The following is an 8,787-nucleotide window of genomic DNA, read 5'->3' as shown; positions in this document are numbered from 1 at the left end:
TCATTTCTCACTGTGGGAACCAGACTTATAACAGCTGCAGTAGTAGGAGGCTGAATGATTGACTTTAACATGATTTAACTTCAGTGTACAGCTTTTCTGATTTCTCTCAGCTGAGAAATCATTTTGCTGAGGATGATTGAAAGGTTTCTGTGTTCTACCATCACTGGTGATATAAAGAATTGGTCTGAATGTTTCTTTTCCTTTCTTCTGGTACCAGGTTACAACATAACTACCACACTGATCAGTTCCTCCACAGCTGAGGGAGACGCTGTCACCGACTCTCCTGGTCAGAGTTAAATCCTTCTGACTCAGCTGTGTTGCCATGGCAGCCAGCGCTGTAGAGACACAGACAGACAGATGAAGGTTAGTGGGACAGTGTTTGTTCCAGGTGGACTTTGTTGGCTCCTGATTGGCTGGAAACACTCACCTGAACACAGACAGCACAGAGCAGCAGCTGGGAGGAAAAGCATTTTGTGCAGTGGTGTTTCCTCTGGTGAACCTGGGGAGAAGTGGCGCTCTGATGCAGCTGAGGCCAAACAAGGACGAGCTGCTAGATCAGACGAGGGCCACGTGGTTTCTAACAGCTCCTCAAAGCTCCCATCAGCCCCTGCAGCCCACAGATCAGACTGCTGCTGCTGATTGACAGCTCAGCTCCAGCTGCTGGATGGTTTCATCGTCTTGATTTGAATCTGACAGCAGATGGAAAAAATCTGCCTCACATGATGCAGAAACACTAAAAAACATTCATGTTCCCACAAACACATTCAGCTTGGAGCTGAATTTAGGAACACAGACTGTTATCTGTTATTGGACTGGAAATGATGGAAACAACCTGAAGATGGCGCTGCTGTGCTGCTTTAGAGACACAATAAAGAAGCTGAAATGTTTTGGTTTCCAGATGTTTTATTGACAGTCTCCAGTCTGACCATCAACACCATCAAACATACTGGGACACGTCAGCTAAGAAGTTGGTTTGTGATTGCAAATGAGAGCAGCATCGCCCAAAGGAGAATCAGACCATGTTTAACTGGGATTATTATTATAGACATGAAGAATAATCTCACTTATTATTATCAATCCGCCTAAAAGTGTTTTATTTAAATGATTCACAGCCTTCGACAAGACAAAGAAATTCCTGAACTCTTAAAAGCTCAGAATAAACTTTCAATGGCTTTCAAATTTCTTTTAGATCAGGATGCTTTAAAGATGTTTATAAATAACATCGTAAACAAACAGCTGAAGCTTTACCAGATCCCTCAGTGGAAATATGTATATATTTTAATCTGCGACATTAAGCTCCTTAAATCACAAAAATCATAACCAGGTCCAGCTCTTCTTGTCACCTGTTTGTGTTCTCTATACCTTCAGCTATAAAACATGAAACCATCTACACACTTACAATGGGACCATTAAACTCTATGAAAGTCAGCAGGTAGATTAGTAGCATCCAGGTGTAGAGGACCAATCAGAGCGGAACTTATCCGTCCAAATTTTGGCCCAGTCTTTAGAATAAGTCTTTATAATGACATTAGATGGAGCTGAAATAAAAATTACTTTTATGTTAGATTTTCCTAAAACACAGTGATCATAACTGAAGATATTATCCTAAAATTGATAAAAAGCTTAAGGATTATATTCTCAGCTAAAAAATCTTCACTAGGGTTAGAAATTGTATGATTTTGGTTCCTCATTTTGATTCAGATTCTTTTAAGAGAAGGATCAAATAAGTTTTCATGTCCTAAATTAGTTTGTTAATCTGTGTGCATGGATTACTCTACACTTCTCAATAATATTTTATTTTGTAAATATTTAACCTTTGGTATGTTCACTATGACTCATGGATTTTTTAAACAAGTGTTTTTTAATATCAAATCCATCAACAATTAAATATAAATGTTATGATTTTACTTTTCACTGCTTTTAATTTTCATGTTAAAGATCATTGTGAACAACCTCATCAAAATAAATTTACACATATCCATTGTCTGATGCTGCAGGTACATTTTATTTTTTAACTAGCCTGATTCTGATGTTGGTCTAGTGCTAGAATGAGAGTCAGATTGTAGGAAAATGCAGCATCAGGTACCAAGGCAGGTGTCTCAGCAGAAATTACTTCCATGCATTGTTCAGAGCTATTTAATGTTCTTTAGCTGGATGGAGAAATGTGATGTTGCACTTTTTTAACAGAGGAACAATAAGAATTGGTAGTTTGTCTTTCAATACATGTGTTTCATCATATAAATGAAAAATAAATGAAGGTATGCTTAAAATAAATTTAAGCTACGCCCAAGTCACAAACTTCTACAGGACCACAAATTAATACAACTCAGTTCTGAATGATTTCAGGTCTGCAGGAGGTATTTTCCGGTACGACCGGAAAAAGGTGGCTTGTCCCCTTTAGGTTGGAGGAGAGTCCCTGCCTCAAGTGGAGGAGTTCAAGTATCTTGGGGTCCTGTTCACGAGTGAGGGAAGAATGGAGCGGGAGATCGATAGACGGATCGGTGCGGCTGCTGCAATAATGCGGACGCTGCACCGGTCTGTCATGGTGAAGAGAGAGCTGAGCGAAAAGGCAAAGCTCTCAATTTACCGTTCGGTCTACGTTCCTACCCTCACCTATGGTCATGAAATTTGGATCATGACCGAAAGAACGAGATCCCGGATACAAGCGGCTGAAATGAGCTTCCTCCGCAGGGTGGCTGGGCTCCCCTTAGAGATAGGGTGAGGAGCTCGGTCATTCGGGAGAGGCTCAGTGTAGAACCGGTTCTCCTCCACATCTAGAGGAGTCAGTTGAGGTGGCTCGGACATCTTCTTTGGATGCCCCCTGGATGCCTCCCTCGGGAGGTGTTCCAGGCACGTCCCACTGGGAGGAGGCCCAGGGGACGGCCCAGGAAACGCTGGAGAGACTACGTCTCTCGGCTGGCCTGGGAGCCAGGAGGTGTCTGCGGAGAGGGAAGTCTGGGAGTCTCTGCTTAGTCTGCTGCCCCCGCGACCCGGTTCCGGATAAAGCAGGAGACGACGAGTACGAGTACGAGTATGAGGAGGTATTTATTCAACCATCAGCTGGAACTGGAGCTGAATCAACATGGACACCTGTGGCTGCTCAATACTTCTGAGAAACTAAAGAAGATGACTTGTTTGTGTCAGTGGTTTGCATGTCTCTCTCATTGCGGTTTGGGTTCCTCTGGTTAGTGAGAACAAAAGTTACAAACTGAAATCTCTTCTGTTGCATTAGTGAAAAACACAAAAAAGTCTTGTTGAAATCTGAATGCAGGTTTTGGTTTTTCAATGATGGACAAAGTTTTAATGCTGATTGTTAGAATGAATTAGCATCATTAAACAGACTGAGCTGTTTTCAGTCTGATCAGAGGTGATTGATCAGCTCTGAGTTCAGGGTTTGAGCTGTTTCTCTCTCAGATGAAGAACACAGCTGCTTCCTGTGATCATTCTTTCAGCTCAGTCCATGCTTGTAACTGTCATTGCGTTATTAAAGTGAAAAGCCACAGCTAACGGTGTGGAGGCTGCAGAGCACAAACCCACACAGCAGCAGGAAAGGAGCTTTGATTGGCTGTCAGCAGTTTGTTCTGTTCTAATAACCACTGAGAACAGATTCATATCTGCTGCTCTACAAACTCATCATCTGCCTCCATCTCTGTGGTTTGTTTCTGCTTCCTGGAAACATTTTATTTGTTTTTATTCAAATCAACATTAAAGGTGATTGTATAGAAAGTGAATCAGCTCAGGAGTCCAATTAGACGAGCGTCATCATTAATTCTCAGTGTTCTCCTGCTAAATCCCACCGACTCATTGAGCTCCAGCTAATCAAACTACTTCGGTTCTCCTGATGAACTAGGCCATCATGGAGCCAACATTCAGACTTCAGTCCTGACTGATCAAACCTCTGGGTGTTTGGTTTCAACAGCCAGTGCTTCAAAGCAGTTCTGCTGTTTGTTCTCGTGTGATCAGTGTAGAGTTTGACTTTCTGATTGTGATACGATTCAGACCCAGAATAAATGATCAGAGAACAATCAGCTGAGGGTTATTTCATGAAACCAAGCCGAGGGGCTAAATCAGGATTTTCAGGATACCTAATCAAGGGTTAACCTACATTAATAAACACTGATATACATTGTTATATTACCATACTATGATTATTTTAACATTATTATGGTAGCCTATGCCAATCATAATTTTCTATGTGGGCATTGTTACTGCTTGATTTGTTTTTAATTACAGATGTTGATCTAGGTTTGCCTCAAACTTACCACTAGAATATTATTGCTGCCAGTGGTATGTTGCTGTATGCAGTGGAAAATGCTGAAAATCTTCAAGGAGATTGGGGCAGACAGAGAATGAAGGGATATACTAAGGTAACACTCAACAAGCTCCACAGGTGTCCACGAAAGACAGAGCCAGCCAGACAGTTCCCATGTCAAATGATGAAAGATGGCACATACTGTTAGGGTTCCTGTTAGTGGGGGATTGCTTTGTGTTCTTCTTCTTTTTAGTACCTTTGTCCATCCACTAGATGGTGCCCTAGTTCTCTGTTGGCCCTCTTCCTGGTGTCGACCGCCCACACCTGTTGTCATGATGGGTCTCAGAGCTAGCCCAAAATGCAGAACACAACGGAGGCTGGGTAAAAGTTTAACAGAGTTTATTGGTTTGCACAAAACACAAGATTCATGTACTGGAAACAGGAACTGGTCAGGGCTGGTTCACTGGAGTCTGCAGAGATGATAGTTTGATTAGGATACGAACTGATGAATTAAGAGTCTTTGATTATTCAGATGAATACCTTGAAGGAGTCCGGTTTTCTCTTTGAGAGAGAGGGAGCTGAAAGGTCCAGAGTCTGTTTGTTCAGCAGAGTCCAAGAGTAGCTGCAGCGTCTTGCTTCTGACTCATTGGGTGGACCTTGATCTGAGTTTCCAGCTCTTAGCCAAGAGCAGCAGGGGAATCCACATAGGAATCTTCAGGTTTGGCTCACGAGGGATATCTCGGCAGGTTAAGCTCATCCAGAGCCTCAGGTAGAGACAGGTTTCCTGTGATGCAAAAAACAAGGGAGAATTAGAATCAGATCTCTCTAAAGAGACAGCAAAGATTCTCAGGTTCTAGGCTCAGGTCGCTAACCAAACTAGGTCAACACTGCGGCGTCGAAGCAAGGTCTGGCAGCTGGTTAAATAGGGCAGGTCTCTGATGAGAAGATGCGCCTCAGGTGTGCTGGAGGACTCCAGCTCCTGGAGACCCACGGCGGACTCTGCTGGAGGAAGGTGGTACAGCTCCAGATCCCAACAGTACCCCCCTCTCAACGACCGCCTCTTGGCGGTCCAGAAGACGTCGACGGGAGGGAGCTCTCATACTCCTCGATCAGCGAAGGATCGAGGATGTAAGAGCCAGGCACCCATGTGCGATCCTCCGGACCGTAGCCCTCCCAATCGACGAGGTACTGCCAGCCGCGACCTCCCCTACGGGAGTCCACGATCTGGCGGACGGTGAAGGCAGGATGTCCATCGATATCCAGGGCGGGAGGAGGGGAGTCGGATGGAGGGCACAGGGGGCTAGAGACAACAGGCTTAATCTGGGAGACATGGAACGTGGGATGGATCCGGAGACTCGGAGGAAGGTGAAGACGAACGGCGGAGGGGTTTATAATCTGGGCAACCTTGTAGGGACCAATGAATCGAGGGGACAGTTTTCGAGACATTCCCTTGAGGGGAATGTCTTGCGTGGAGAGCCATACCTCTTGGCCAATGAAGTACTCCGGGGCTTGGGAGATGAACTGTGGACCACGGTCAGAAAGTATTTCTTGTGGGAATCCATGGAGCCGGAAAACATGCTTCACCAGAAGCTGAGCTGTCTGGAAGGCCGTGGGAAGTTTCCTGAGAGGAATCAGATGACAAGACTTGGAAAAACGGTCGACGATGGAAAAGATGGTGGACATACCTCTGGAGATCGGGAGACCAGTGACAAAATCGATGGCAATGTGAGACCAGGGACAGGTTGGAACAGGTAGGGGATGCAACAGACCAGAAGGTGGTTGATGTGAGGTTTTGTTTCTGGCGCAGATGGAACAAGCCAAAAACGTACTCCTTGACATCCTTGTGCAAGGAGGGCCACCAGAAACGTCTAGAAATCAGGGCAATTCGTCTCACTCCCGGGTGAGCGGAAAACTTGGCTGTGTGCATCCACTGGATCAAACCGGATCTGACAGAGGAAGGGACATAGGTTTTATTAGGAGGATCGTTACCTGGGTCAGGTTCAGAAGCTAGGGCAGAGCTGATGAGATCAGTGATCTCCCAGGAAACCACTCCAACAGTACAGGAGGCAGGAAGAACAGGTTCGGGCATCTCAGGTTGATCAGCAGAGTATAGACGAGAGAGAGAATCGGGTTTGATGTTCTTAGACCCAGGTCTGTAAGAGATTATAAGATTGAATCGAGAGAAAAACAGAGACCATCTGGATTGACGAGGGTTAGCCTGTTTGGCGGACTGGAGATAAGCTAGTTTCTTGTGATTGGTCCAAACCGAAACTGGGTGTTCGGCACCCTCGAGCCAGTGTCTCCACTCCTTCAAGGCGAGTTTGATGGCAAGAAGTTCTCGATCCCCAACATCGTAGTTTTGTTCAGCCGGTGAGTGTCTACGGAAGAAAAATGCACGGGGATGAATTCTTTGATCAGAGTCGAGTTGTTGGGATAGAACTGCACCAACACCAGAGTCAGAGGCGTCCACTTCAAGGATAAACTGTTTGGCAGGATCTGGCTGGATCAAAACGGGAACTCTGGAAAACAAGATTTTTAATTTTTCAAAGGCGTTTTGCGCTTCAGGTGTCCATTGAAAAGTCCTTTTTACAGAGGTTAGAGTTGTGAGAGGTAGAGCTGTCTGACTGTAATTCCTGATGAAACGTCTGTAGAAGTTAGCAAAACCAAGGAATCTCTGCAGCTGTGTGCGGTTCTCAGGTGTCGGCCGGTCCAAAACTGCTTTAATCTTGTCTTCGGATGGCTTAACCTGCCCGCCCTCGAGCACAAACCCTAAAAAGGTGAAAGATGGTTTGTGAAACTCACATTTTTCAGCCTTTACAAAGAGCTTATTTTCCAACAGTCTTTGAAGGACCAGGCGGACATGTTTTTTATGCTCAGAAAGGTTCTTGGAGTAGATCAAAATGTCGTCAATGTACACAAACACAAAAATATTCAAAAAGTCTCTAAGGACATCATTGACAAGTGCTTGAAAACATGCAGGAGCGTTTGTGAGACCAAAAGGCATGACCAGATACTCAAATTGGCCTAAAGGGGTCTTAAAGGCCATTCGTCACCTTCTCTTATCCTGAGAAGGTGATAAGCATTTCCTAAATCAAGTTTTGTGAAGACAGTTGCCCCTTGAACAGGTTCAAAAGCAGATGCTAGTAAGGGAAGTGGGTATTTATTTTTGACAGTTATTTGGTTTAGGCCTCTGTAATCTATACAGGGTCGTAGGGAACCATCTTTTTTGCCCACGAAAAAGAAACCAGCACCCAGAGGAGAAGAAGATGGACGGATTATCCCAGCAGCTAGAGACTCGTTAATATATTTTTCCATGGTCTCACGTTCAGGCTTGGAGATGTTATAAAGTCTACTGCTGGGCAGGGGGGCACCTGGTAATAACTCAATGGCACAGTCATATGGTCTGTGAGGTGGAAGGGACGTAGCACTGACCTTACTGAAGACAGGGGCAAGATCATGATACTCGGAAGGGACAGAAGAAAGGTCAGGAGAGTCCATCTCCCCCCTACCTCTAGGAAACTGAACTGCGGGAGCTGCAGAACGAAGACATGTTTCATGGCAGGAGGTAGACCAAGACTCAATGTGGCGCTCAGCCCAGTTGATATGGGGGTTATGTCGTTCCAACCACTCGAAGCCAAGCACCAAGGGAGAACATGTAGAAGGAAAAACAAAAAAGGTTAATGTTTCACGATGATTTCCGGAGATCAACAGCTCTAGAGGTTGAGTCTGATGAGTAACTTGATTGAGTTTCTTTCCATCAATAGCAGAGACACTGAGCGGCTTGGATAACGGAACTGTTTTAATCTGTAGTTGCAGAACCAGGTTAGAGTCAATAAGATTACGCTCACATCCATAGTCAATGAAAGCGGACAAGGTGAGATTCTGGTTAGAGAAAAAAAGAGTGGCAGGTAGCATCAAACGAGGAGACTTTTCAGTTTTCAAATGGCCCGTCAGACTCCTCAGTTCCTCTGACGTGCCCCGGCTTTTGACTTAGCTGGGCATGAGGCAATGAAATGGCCAGTCTCACCACAGTATAGACACAATTTGCCCCTGAAACGTCGGAGTCTTTCCTCAGGGGTTAGCCTTGTGTGTCCAACCTGCATGGGTTGGACTTCCATTCCATCAGAGTGAGAGACTTGGACAGGAACAGAATAAGTCTGGTTCTTAGAATTTGGCTTGGAAACAGGCTCTGTGGATCCAGAAAAAACAGAAGCATAATTAAATGCAGGGGCAGACACAGAAAAATTTAGACTTCTTTGTTTAGAGCTGTTTCTAGCTCGAAGTCTGTTATCCAACCTAATGGTTAGGCGGATTAAATCCTCCAAACTAGCTGGTTCGTCGAGAGTAGCTAGTTCATCCTTGATATTGTCATTAAGAGCCTTAAAATATGCACTTTTAAGAGCACATTCGTTCCATCCAGAGGCTGCGGCTTTGACCCGGAAGTCGATGGAAAACTCCGCCACTGAGGAATTTCCCTGTTTCAAATTTAGCAGAGCTCGGGAGTCTATAGGTTGATCGGAGTCATGGTTAAATAC

This window comes from Cyprinodon tularosa, unplaced genomic scaffold (assembly GCF_016077235.1).
Source record: "Cyprinodon tularosa strain WSP-4 unplaced genomic scaffold, ASM1607723v1 ctg1550, whole genome shotgun sequence".
Taxonomy (NCBI): Eukaryota; Metazoa; Chordata; class Actinopteri; order Cyprinodontiformes; family Cyprinodontidae; genus Cyprinodon; species Cyprinodon tularosa.
This window is presented reverse-complemented; position numbering follows the sequence as displayed.